The 12,502-nt window shown below is 42.7% G+C and overlaps 1 protein-coding gene across 1 annotated transcript in view; it reads right to left on the minus strand.

Annotated features, from left to right (window-relative positions):
• Nucleotides 1-12,502, minus strand: part of STK4 (serine/threonine kinase 4) — a 163,195-nt gene that overhangs the window by 15,550 nt on the left and 135,143 nt on the right. The gene's annotated exons all lie outside the window — the stretch shown is intronic.

Below are 12,502 nucleotides of genomic sequence, written 5' to 3' on the forward strand. Positions count from 1 at the left end.
TATTTATGCAACACCTAAAAAAAATTTACAAAGTGAAAAAATTTTAATAGTTAGAAAAATAGAAATAAACAAAAAATCAGTAGGAAAATAAATGTTTAGTGAAGAAGGGGGGGAGGAGTTAATTAGAGGCTGATTGAAAGTACCATGCAAATTTTGGTTAACGTGTGACCGTTACCCCCTCTGGTGCTCATTGTGTCCTACTGTCAGAATACAATGTCCAGACGGGGGGGGGGGGGGGGATCCTTCATCTACCTCGCTTGTGTGGATGGAGAAATTTGTTCATTCTTTTTTTTTTTTTCATTCAGCCAGCTGGCTGAACCAAAAAAAAAAAAAACTATCTAGGGCCAGCTTAAGAGGGGTTGAATGGGAACAAATTTTATGTACTGGTCAGGTTTATTTAAAGCAGAAGTTTAGTAATATTTTTGGGTATACAGTACCAAGCACATTATTACTTGCAATCAGGGCGTTTTTTCAGCAGGAATGCAGGGGGGACGCAGTTTCGGCACCTCCAGCACTAAATATATGTAATGGCAAGGGGTGCTGAAGAGTTTATTGATGCTGGCTGCTGGGGGATCTATTGTTGGCGGAGGGGATCTATTTTTGCGTGGGGGTCTATTTTTGCTGGCGAGGTCTATTGTTGCTGGGGAATCTATTTTTGCGTGGGGGGGCTATTTTTGCTGGCGAGGTCTATTGTTGCTGGGGGATCTATTTTTGAGTTGGGGTCTATTTTTGCTGGCGAGGTCTATTGTTGCTGGGGGATCTATTTTTGAGTTGGGGTCTATTTTTTCTGGTGAGGTCTATTGTTGCTGGGGGGTCTATTTTTGCATGGGGGTCTATTTTTGCTGGCGAGGTCTATTGTTGCGGGGGGATCTATTTTTGCTGGCGAGGTCTATTGTTGCTGGGGGCCCTATTTTTGCGTGGGGGTCTATTTTTGCTGGCGAGGTCTATTGTTGCTGGGTGACCTATTTTTGCTGGCGAGGTCTATTGTTGCTGGGGGCCCTATTTTTGCGTGGGGGAGGTAGGTAGATAGGTAGAGGGGAGTTCTTGCACTATTGCTTGCAATAGTGCAAGTGTGTATCCCATCTCCTGCAGGATGCTGCTTCTTGTAAAAATCCTCTCTTCATAGCCAATGGATATTGCTATCCTCTGAGGCCGAGCCGCTGCTAGTATGAGACGTTATGGCCCTTATCCACCCCCTTCTGCATGCTCTGCCATTCAGAGGCCTCGTACTAGTATTCTCTCACAAAGTATCATGGTCTGTGAATGGAGGAGGAGTAATGACAGGATCTCCACTGCCCAATCACAGAACATGTTGCATTGTGGGAGAATATTAGTACAAGGTCTCTTAATTGTGGAGAGGGCAGAAGGGGGCAGCTGCTGTTAACCCATACAGGCAGCTATGAAGGCGACATGAATGGGTATGTTTTATAAGAAGCAGCAGCCTGCAGGAAATGTTGGATATAAATGATGTATCTGGTGCTGTATTAAAAAAAAACAAAAATAATAACTACTAAACTTCAGCTATAACTAACATCATATGCAGATCAAAGCCCATACCTTTGATCTGCAGATGAATGAAACTGAACACACAAAAGTAAAAATGTCAGTTTGTGTCTCTATCTCGTTTTAATTTTTTTTTAACAGCACGTCATTTTGACAGCTGGGAATTGCCAGCACGTGCGTGTGTGTGTGTGTGTGTGTGTGTGTGTGTGTGTCTGCATCTGGGCAGAAAAACAGGGTGTACTCCACCTTTCTGTTCTCCAACAAACTGTTTGGGAGTGTATAACACGCCCAAGGTCCACAACTGGTTAATATACAACAGACTGGGCTCAACTGTACAGAAAATTGAAATACAACGTCACACAGACTCCCCCATTCACAGGTGTGGTCATTTTTACCTGCAGTTAATGAAAGTTACTGTTTTCATGTAAAGTAATTAAGATGTTACATTTAAATTGCTCTTTTAGGGCCTGTGTTGACAAGTGTTTATGTCAAAACGGCTTCATACAAGTTAACGGGATTGCAAAAGCAGCTTGGTGCAGTTTAAACCCTTTTCGCTGCCAGAGCAATTTTTGCCATTTTCCGCACACACGTTTAGAAAATCATTTTAGGCCTGAAGATCATGTAAAACCCCCAAACCATTGTATAGTTTCTGAAAGCAGATATGCTAGAGAATAAAATAGTGGTAGTTCCAAATTTTTATATCACACAATATTAGCACAAAGGTTTATACTTGAGGTTATTGAAGCCGTATTAGTGCAATTGTGACAGAGAAAATTGAGTACTGTCCGTGATAATTTCTTTATTTGCACTAACATATCATTTTTCATGGACGAGCTTTCGGGGTATGTCCCCTTCTTCAAGGTCCAAGCAGTACTGATTCACAAAAGTTTTAGCAATGGCCTAAATTTAGATATTGGTTTGCTCACCCACTATACTAAAGTTTTATGACCCCCTCTGTGACTATCATCCCCCCCCCCCCAGTCTATAGCTTTCCCTCTGTCTTATCTCACTTGCTGATAGCTTTATTACCATTGCTATACTATTGATTTGTATGGGTTTGTTTTTCTTTTTCCTTTCCCTCAGAGATTTTTTTTTTTTTTTGTTTTAACATTTTACCTTCTGCTAAAACTTTTGTGAATCAGTACTGCTTGGATCTTGAAGAAGGGGACACACCCCGAGAGCTCAGTGCAAATAAAAAAAGTATCACAGACAGTACTCAATTTTCTCTGTCACAAAGGTTTATGAAACACAAAATTTCAGTCAAAAATATACTTAAAGCGGACTTTCAGTCATTTTTTCATCTTTACATCTATTAAATCCTCTGCTCTTGTTGTTTTAACTTTGGATAGTAAAACATTTTTTTTCTGCCAGTAAATACCTTATACAGCCCACTTCCTGTTTCTTGTCTGGTAAAAAGCCTAGGCTTATGTCATCATGCACAGTTCTCTCTTGTGAGAGTTTGCCAGGAAGGGAGAGGGGATGAGTCATAAGAGGGCCAATGAGAGCTGCAGAGCTGGAGGCGTGCCCCTGTGTAAATCCAGGAAGTGAACAGGCAGCAGCTTCAGCTGCCCACAGTTAAAATGGATGCAGCCAGACTCAGTGGAGGGAGATTTCTACAGTATATTTGGCAAGTACAGATCACAGTATATATATAAAATAATATGCAAAGTAGTTGGAGGGAAGCTTCAGAATGGCAAAGAAGTTTTTATTACAAATTATGTGAGCAATTAAGTTATTTTATGGGCACATAAATGCAACATATTACCCAATTTTTTGGTAAAGTATAAAAAATGAAACATGAACTGCGATTGGTTAACGTGGCACCACTTCCAGTAGGTATTTTGTACAATACCTCTATAAAGATAGAAAAAGGACTTTAAAGGCTGCTACTCATAACCCCAATATAAAGGAAAAAAAACACTAGAGATTGTAATATAGCAAAACAATATACAAAGTTCATTAAGCATACATTAAAACATTTCTTAAAAATGTATAGAGGTATTGTACATGGTAAAGTATAAAAGATGAGGTTGCATTGAGTAAAAAGATAGCCAACATATCAAACTTCAAAATTGTGTGGGCACCCGTGAAACAGTAACAAGATTTTGGTTCCCTATATTTTCTATAGGCGACACTTTAATTGGGAAGTAAAGTTCCACACATTACTTTTACCTATAGGTAGTGTAAATATCTTCTAAACATGCACCGTTTAGGAGATAATTACATTATATGCAGCCAGTGACTGGGAAGGAACGGCCAGCTGTGCCATTCCTTCTGAGTCCTGTGCCGTAATCGGCGGCTCCCGTGCGCATGAGCGGGAGGGATGTCATCGCAGTTCCAGTCAGTCACACAACCAGAGTCTGCGAATCTGTAAGCAAGACGGGTGAGGATGGGACCCAGCTGCAGCTCTGAGATCTCGGTGCAAGAGGGCTTCTTGCGAAACTCCCTCCCGACCTTCCAGAATTTATGACTAAATGGGCATTTGATCTCAACCTTGATATCACAGCAGAGGAGTGGTTTTACCGCAATTTCACGGCCGCGATTTTGACACGATTTCAGGGAATGCCTGTGTAAACTTGAGGTCTATGGACCTCAATTTGCATCAAAGTCGGACCAAAGTAGTACAGGGACCACTTTGAAGTCAGAGCGACTTGAGCAACTTGAAGTCAGACAGATATGAATGGTACTTATTGGAAATCATGGGCACTTGTCATCAGACTTTGCAGTCCCAGGACAAGTCGCACAAGTGTCAAGGGGGCCTTACCGTTTGTCCCTGGTGACTAGGGCCCACGAGAACATTCAAACTTGTCTCCCAGTGGTATCAGTTCCCGACGCTGCTCCATCTGATTTTTTCTGTCCGTTTCAGAACTATACTGGTGCTACCATTCCGCCAGGGGCTCCCTCTTGCATATCTGTTGGGAATTCTCCCATCCATGATTTTATACCACCGTTACAGGGGCAACTGTTCCCAACACTCTGTAAATCACTTTGCTCTCTATCTTACCCAGCTCTTTTAAACGTATCAAAAAAGGTTTCCTTAGGCATTGTTTGACAGCAGCGAGATCGGTTATTCCACGCCATTGGCGGACGACCCAACTTCCTTCTTTGATTGAGTGGGTTACACAGATGGATAACATTGAGGGGATGGAGTCCCTCCAGGCACGCGAGCTGGATACATAGGAACAATGCCATCAAACATGGCTATCTTGAAAGGTGTTCAGGGAGTCATCTGAACTGCGAAACCTCTTTGCGGGACAATCGCAGGCCTTTACTTGGTTTGAGCTTGTGTGAACTCTCTTTTGGCTGTCCATCCCTGGCTGTCTTAGCCTCTCTTTCTCTCCTTTCTCCCCCTGCTCTGCTTCTTGCTGTTTCTTTACCTTCTGACCTCCCCCTCAACCCCCATCCCTCACCCAAACCCCCCCCCCCCTCTTGAATTCTTTGTTCAATATAAGGGACCAGTTAATATTGGATCATAATTCCCACCGGTGCTGTGAGGTCATGGCGTGCTCACATTTTTTTGAGCCTAGCATATGGTGCTCTATATATTAAGATGATGTATCAGATTTTATATATATATATATATATATATATATATATATATATATATATATATATATATATATATATATTTATTTATTTTATATTATGAAGACAGGTTGTTGTGTTTGCTTTTTAAATTATGCAGGTAGTGTCTGGTTTCCATGATGCCCGGGATTGTGTCTATATAAGTGCGGGTAGACTACGCGGCTCCTTTCCCGCTGACCAAGTCCCGCTTATGGACGTAACGCGTACGGGAGAGGAGCTATGTATGATGTCATCTTATTGTTTTTTACCTGTAACCAGAGTGCTCTATACATGCAATTGGTACAAGTGATTTACTTGTAAGTTCTTTTAACCGTTTTTAAATAAATTTTGAGATAAAACAGAGAGCACTAGATTCTGTTTTATTTTATCCACATATATATTCCACGGAGAGGAATATATATATGCCATTGATTGACCATCAAAGGATTGTTATCCCAACAATGTGGGAAGGCTTATTCAGACTTTTTGGTCATATTAAATGAGGTGAGCGGCTGCTGATGTCTTTGGCGGATGGGCTAGACTCAATTTGACACTTACATGCTTTGCTTGGACACACATCCTCACAGTGGCAAACACCCTGTTTATTATGAACTGTTTTTATTAATGGACTTTATAATTACTCTGTATTGATTGGATTTTGTGCTGTACTGTTTTGAGTTCTATTATTCTGTCGAGGTGTTGTGTATTGACCTTGTAGTGTTCAGCCTGCAATCATATTTAATGTTATTTGGGTTGTTGCCTGCGCTGAATATATTTATTTCTTTGCTATCTGGCCTATCATCTCCTTTTATAGTTATGCTCCTGTTTCGGCCTATTTTCTTTTGTATTATCACTGGTCTCTATTTTATGCGTGCTTTGTTCTATATGGGGTGCTTATATATTTTGTGCACATTTACACTCCATTTCATTGTTTTAATTATTTCATTTTGTTTGTTTTTTTTGCCTTTGCTGGTACATACTGTATGTACCACTTTTGTACTGCTATTTTTTATTTTGAATTTCTTTTTCCAATAAACTCAGATTGAACATAAAATGCAAATCAGAAGGAGGTGAATTGCAGGCTAACTGCTCCTGTCAATGAGTTCTGAATATTGTCAGAACCATTCCAAACGGATGTTAAATTCAAGCAGAATGAACCTGAATGTAAACTACATTTTCTCATCAATGCAAGCTCTGTACAACGCCTGGAGTGCAAATTCAAGTTTAGCGTAATATACTTATCAGCAGAAAAAGGGACGAAGCAATTTAAACCAAACTTCTACACCTCTCCCAGCTTACATTCAGAACACCAAATACGCTCTTCTGACCGATCAATATTTCATTTTGCGGTTAGAAGTATTTCATTTCAAACTTTCTTCTTTGTGATTTGGTCTCTTCGATTACATTGTTTACTAGAACATTTTAGCATCCGTATTATTTATTTGAGCTGTGGAATTGTTCTACAAGACTGATGGAAATTCTTTTTGCGCACTGTGGTCTAGAAAGAATTAGGAGCCTGTGACCTTGACAGAGCCGGAGAAGGTTCTGACAGCAGTAAAAAGCCTTTCTTCCTCTGGGAGGATAGTCTTTCACATGGATGTATTGGTGAACTTGCTAAGAACAAAATTAAAGATTGCTGTGAGATACCATTACCTTATGTCAGTCTACAAGGAGAGATGGAAGAGGAAAATAACAGGAAAACAGCAAAAAAGGGCAAAATGGATGTCACAGACAAGGACACAATACAGATACAGTAGAGGGACAACCTACAAAAATGTGTTTGCAAAATTATTATTATTGTTATACAGTATATAAAGGACAATACAGCATCAATACAATTTAATACATGAGGTTTAGGAGAGCCCTGCTCCTGTGAGCTTACAATCTAATAGGGAGGGGCTGGTGAAACAAAAGGTAGTAACAGAGGGATGAACTGATGGAAGAAATAGAAGATTTGGTTGTTAGCTGAAGGCAGGATAGGCCTCCCTGAAGAGGTGAGTTTTCAGGAATCGCCTAAAAGTGGACAGAGTAGGAGATAACTGGACAGATTGGAGTAGCAAGTTCCAGAGGATAAGGCTAACTCAAACTTTGTGGAAAATTTGTGCAAATATATAAAATATTATAGCATATACAACTGTTACACGGGCCATATTGTAATTTAATATTAACGACAGGTACTCATTATAAAGACATCAGGGGTCTATTGGACCCCTGATGCCTCCTCTGACCTCCAAGGCAGCTGATCAAATCACAGATTTGAAACAGGAATTGATGAAATCCTTGACGTTTTCGGCTTTATCACAGAGGGGATGGGGGAACGGATGTTGCTCCATCTCTTTTGTGGGCATCTGACGGCGGCAGTGAGGGGAGGGGGTGTCTGCATCACTGTAAAAGTGATTGGGCGGCTGTAAAGCTGCCGGAAACACTTTCACATTAAAGCAGTCTTTAGAAATTGATACCAGGATCATGGCTGCACAGCCATGTTCCTGGTATAACCACTTGCCATCCTTGTCAAAAGTATTGGGGCGCCTGCCTTTACACGCACATGAACTTTAATGGCGTCTTAGTCCATAGGGTTCATTATTGAGTTGACCCACCCTTTGAAGCTATAAAGGCTTCAGCTCATCTGAGAAGGCTGTCCACAAGGTTTAGGAGTGTGTCTATGGGAATTTTTGACCATTCTTCCAGAAGTGCATTTATGAGGTCAGGCACTGATGTTGGATGAAAAGGCCTGGCTCGCAGTTTCCGCTCTAATTCATCCCAAAGGTGTGCTATCGGGTTGAGGTCAGGACTTTGTACAGGCCAGTCAAGTTCCTCCACCCCAAACTCGCTCACCAGCCACACACTTACCCCATCTAGGTCGCAGGCAGAGCTTCCTCCAGGCGGCGTCTCCTTTTCCTGGTGCTTCATGGCAACTTTCCCTGCGTCTTCTCCCTCCCTGGCGGCCAATGGGATCGCTTCTCCGCTCGGCCAATCGCATCCTGATTGGCCGGGAGGAGAATCAGGAAGACAATAGTGAATATTAATTTGCTATTATCACACAACTGGGTGGGCTGGGGGCGCTCTGCGCCCTCAGCCCACCCTTTTTTTTTGAAGCCTATTAGAGCCTCTGGCTCTAATCACGTGCTTCGAAAAAAAAAAAAAAACACACCCATTGGAATCCATGCATCCGGCACCCTGCATGTAGATAAGGGGGTCGGATGCATGGATTGGGGGGATGGCCCCTGCGCCCTGTATTATGGGCTGCCCCCCAAGTAAAGGAAGGCATGTCAATACTTTTGGTAATATACCTACACTGGATGGCAAGTGGTTAAAAATTACCTTTCTATCACTGTAATTCTCTGTAAAACTTAATCCAATATGGTAACCTGGTGGCATTCTGTAAACCTCCAGTAATGCCATTTCCTGCTTGTGTGATTGACTGATTTTACAGATGTTTTCACTAAGATGCAAATCAGATTTTAGGCATCCTCTACAACAGAAATTTTATTTTTGATGAGATACTGAGGGTTATTTCTAAAAGGAGTGCAGACCCTGCAGCGTTCCTCATTAGAACACAGACTGCAGCTGGTGGTTATAATCCAGACCCTCCCATTCAGAATCAGTCTGCAAAGGACACGATGAAACAAGCAGCTATTTCCTAAGAGTAACAAACTGTAGGAATCTGCTACAAAATTTGTTAAAAATCCTTGAAATGTACATTGATCATCCATAGGGGATATTTTTCACAACAAAATTTAAGTTTAACTTTTTAAATCATAAAAATATGGAAGGGAAGTTAAAATACATCAAAATTAGAAGGCCTGCTTATGAAAAATGATAAACAGAATCCTTTGTGTCCATTTTCATACAAATTATTTTTTTCAAAGTATTTTTTGAAAAATGAGAAAACCGTACCCAGGTTTAGGTGTGACGTTATTTTCATAAAAAAGCAAGTTGCAGAGGTAGTCAGTGATGTGTAGTTTATATATTTTTGCTTAGGAACATGATCTAAAGAAAGCTATTTTAATTCTCCATTAGGTCCATGATTGAGAGCGGTGAAATTGTATAGATTACATGAGTGGTATGAACCAGTAGAGGATTGAGCCTTGCTAGCTCAGGTGTAATGTAATGAATGGAAGAACATGATGGATTAACCCTAATTGTTCTGACTCCTTCTCCTTATTTGAGTACCAGAGAGTTGTATATATGTGCATAGTAGGCTGAATGTTGGAGAACAGTTTGACTTTACAAAGCGGAATCTACTCTAAAAATGTTGCTCTTGAATATTGTATATTCTTATTTTGTAGATTTTACAATAGAATTCAGTAAAATAACTGACCAGCTGGGTCAACCGGACCAATCACAGCAGACCACATGACAGTTGTACACAATGGATGGCTTCCATTCATGTCATTCATTGTGTACTGTGTTGAGCTCTGTGATTGGTCACAGTAATCACATAGTAAAGACAGGGCCAATCACATCCCATCTGTATCACATGATTAGCTATGGCAAATCACAGCTAATCACAATAGTACACACTGAATAAATGGATTTCATTCAGAAAAAAAAAGGTTGCTTAGGGCCTTTTCACACTGGGGTGGTTTGCAGGTGCTATTGCGCTAATAATAGCGCCTGCAAACTGACCCAAAACAGCCGCTGCTGTGTCTCCAGTGTGAAAGCCCTGAAGGCTTTCACACTGGAGCGGTGCGCTAGCAGGACGGGAAAAAAAGTCCTGCTAGCAGCATCTTCGGAGCGGTGAAGGAGCGGAGTATATATCGCTCCTTCACCACTCCTGCCCATTGAAATCAATGGGACAGCGCGGCTATGCTGCCGGCAAAGCGCCTCTGCAGAGGCGCTTTGCGGTGGTTTTTAACCCTTTCTCGGCTGCTAGCAGGGGGGTAAAAACGCCCCGCTAGCGGCCGAATACCGACGGTAAAGCGCTGCTTAAATAGCTGCGTTTTACCGCCGACGCCGCCCCCCGCCCCAGTGTGAAAATAGTTTAATAAAATTTTAAAAAACATAACTTTTTTTTTACGTGGTGTCCCTGATCACCGCCACACCAGTCATATGATGATGACGTATTGCACTTTTAAAAAAAAATATCTTTACTTTTCAAAAAATTGAGACAAAAATTTACAATTGCGAAAAACTCATGCCTCTTACTAAATACCTTGGACTGTCTACTTTCCAATCAGGGGTCATATGGGGATATTTGTACTGTCCCGGCATTTTCAGGCCTCAAGAAATTACAGTACATGAGAATCGATCGATTTTCAGATATATAAACAAAAGGGGTATTGAATTAAAACTCATGAAGGTTCGGTCATTAACATTTTCATCCAGTCCGTGTCTCAAATTTGTGCTATGACTAGTAGATCCTTCATATCGCAGCCCCACTGCTTTACATTACAGTTTCCCCATTACATCAGTGTCATCAGTTCTCCCCTTTACATCACAGCCCCCCTTTACATTACACCCATTTACATCACAGCACCACTTTACAATACAGCCTCCTGTTTACAATACAGTGTCTGCTTTACTTCACAGACCCCCTTTGCATCAAAGTCCACCCATTTACATCACAGCCCCCTTTACAATACAGCCCCCCCTTTACATTGCAGACCTTCCCCCTTTGCATCAGTCCCCCCTCCTTGCACCCAAGTCCCCTTCACAGCCCACTTTCTTTGTACTTCAGTCCCCTTTACTGCCCCCCCCCCACTTGTATCCCAGTCTCCTTTACAGCCCCTCTTACTTGCACCCCGTTCCCTTTCACAGCTGCCCCCCTCCCCTTACTTGCACCTCAGTCCCCTTAACAACCCCTTTCCGTGCATCACAGTCCCCTTCACAGCCTCTCCACTTTGTATTTAGCATTGTCCTGCTGAAATACAGTATGCATGGCTCTCCCTGAAAGAGACATTGTCTGGATGGGAGCAAATGCTGTTCTAAAACCTGGATATATGGGGGCGTGTCCAGAATGGTGCTGGGAGCAGACGTGTAGTGTCTGAGCTCCCACAGACCGGCGCCGAATCCAGCATTTCTAGGGTGCAGAAACGTCTAAAAAGACCCTCCTGTGTACCCCCAGCCTCAGCGGCATCTCTGGGACATGCACAGGAGAAAATCCCTGCCAAAAACACGCAAAAAGTCACGACACCAAAAATCGTGGGCAAGGTCGCAGCCTTGCCTAAACCTCCTGCCCAGAAGGAGAACCAGGCCGACGATCCGGAGCGGCTGCCAGCTACAGCGGCCGATTTTAAAGCCGTAATGCAGGCCATCACTGCCCTAATAGACAAAGTGGACCACATACAAACCCATGTGGAGTTCATTAGGAAGGACTTTGATACCCTCCGTGGCCGCATGAATGAGGTGGAACAGAGGGTCACTGAGACCGAAGACATGGTACGTGACCAGGGGGCTGATATGCATCTATTGAAAACTAAAGTTAAAGTACTGGAGGCTGGTGGCGAAGGCGCCGAAAATCGCAATAGAAGAAACAATTTGCGAGTTTTCCAGGTGGGGCAGAGAGTACAGATCTCACCGCATTTGCTGAACGTTTATTACAGCAAATACTTTCCTCAGCATCGAGGCTTTCGGGGAAGACTGCGTAGGTTAAGCATTTTAATAAATAGATAAATAAGCATGTTTTTCCCCATTTTTTACTGTGGAAAGAGCCCATTGCATATACCCTAAACCAGGGGGCCACAAGGAGCACCACCCCGCACTTTCATCTTCAAGCTGCTCCACTTCCGTGATCGTGACACGGTAATGAAGGAAGCGAGATCCCAAGGTGGACTGCGATTTGAAAATGCCAAACTCCTGATCTTCCCAGATTATTCGCTGGCAGCGGAAATCCTATGACGTAGTGAGGGCCAGACTCCGCACCAGCATGCTGTTCCCGGCCAGATTGCGGGTGGAAGACGGTGAATCAGTGCGATTCTTTACATCTCCCAAGGAGGCCTCCATGTGGATCGACACATTACCTCGCAGATAAGTATCACTACTGCTGAAAACATGTTTACATGAGCCAAGGCCATTTGTTGCCTTATAGACGTGCCTCCTTTATACACTGGCCTATGCTTACCTCCTTAACCCTGAAGGCTCCCACGTGTCACCAAATACCTTACCTCATGGACTACAGGGGTCCAGGGGCCATTCATCCCTAATTCTAGCCATGGGTTGGTGGGATACCCCAAATGGACGATTACATGACTGCCGATCCATTGTTACATCCTCTTCCCCTCCCCTCTTCTTTGGCCAAGGCCAACAAGTTTGACAGCTCATGCAACGTTACTGTTCAAGTTTATACCCCCGGCAGCTGCAGGGGGGACTGCACCCACATATTTGATCCGGTCTCAAGCAAGAGACTTAATGTGTATCATCTAACTGCTGAACTGTTTCCCCATTACAGGAGCATTCGCCTCAGTTCTGAGTTGGGATCTTAAGCCTCCCCAAA

Source organism: Aquarana catesbeiana, linkage group LG12, assembly GCF_042186555.1.
Source record: "Aquarana catesbeiana isolate 2022-GZ linkage group LG12, ASM4218655v1, whole genome shotgun sequence".
Taxonomy (NCBI): domain Eukaryota; kingdom Metazoa; phylum Chordata; class Amphibia; order Anura; family Ranidae; genus Aquarana; species Aquarana catesbeiana.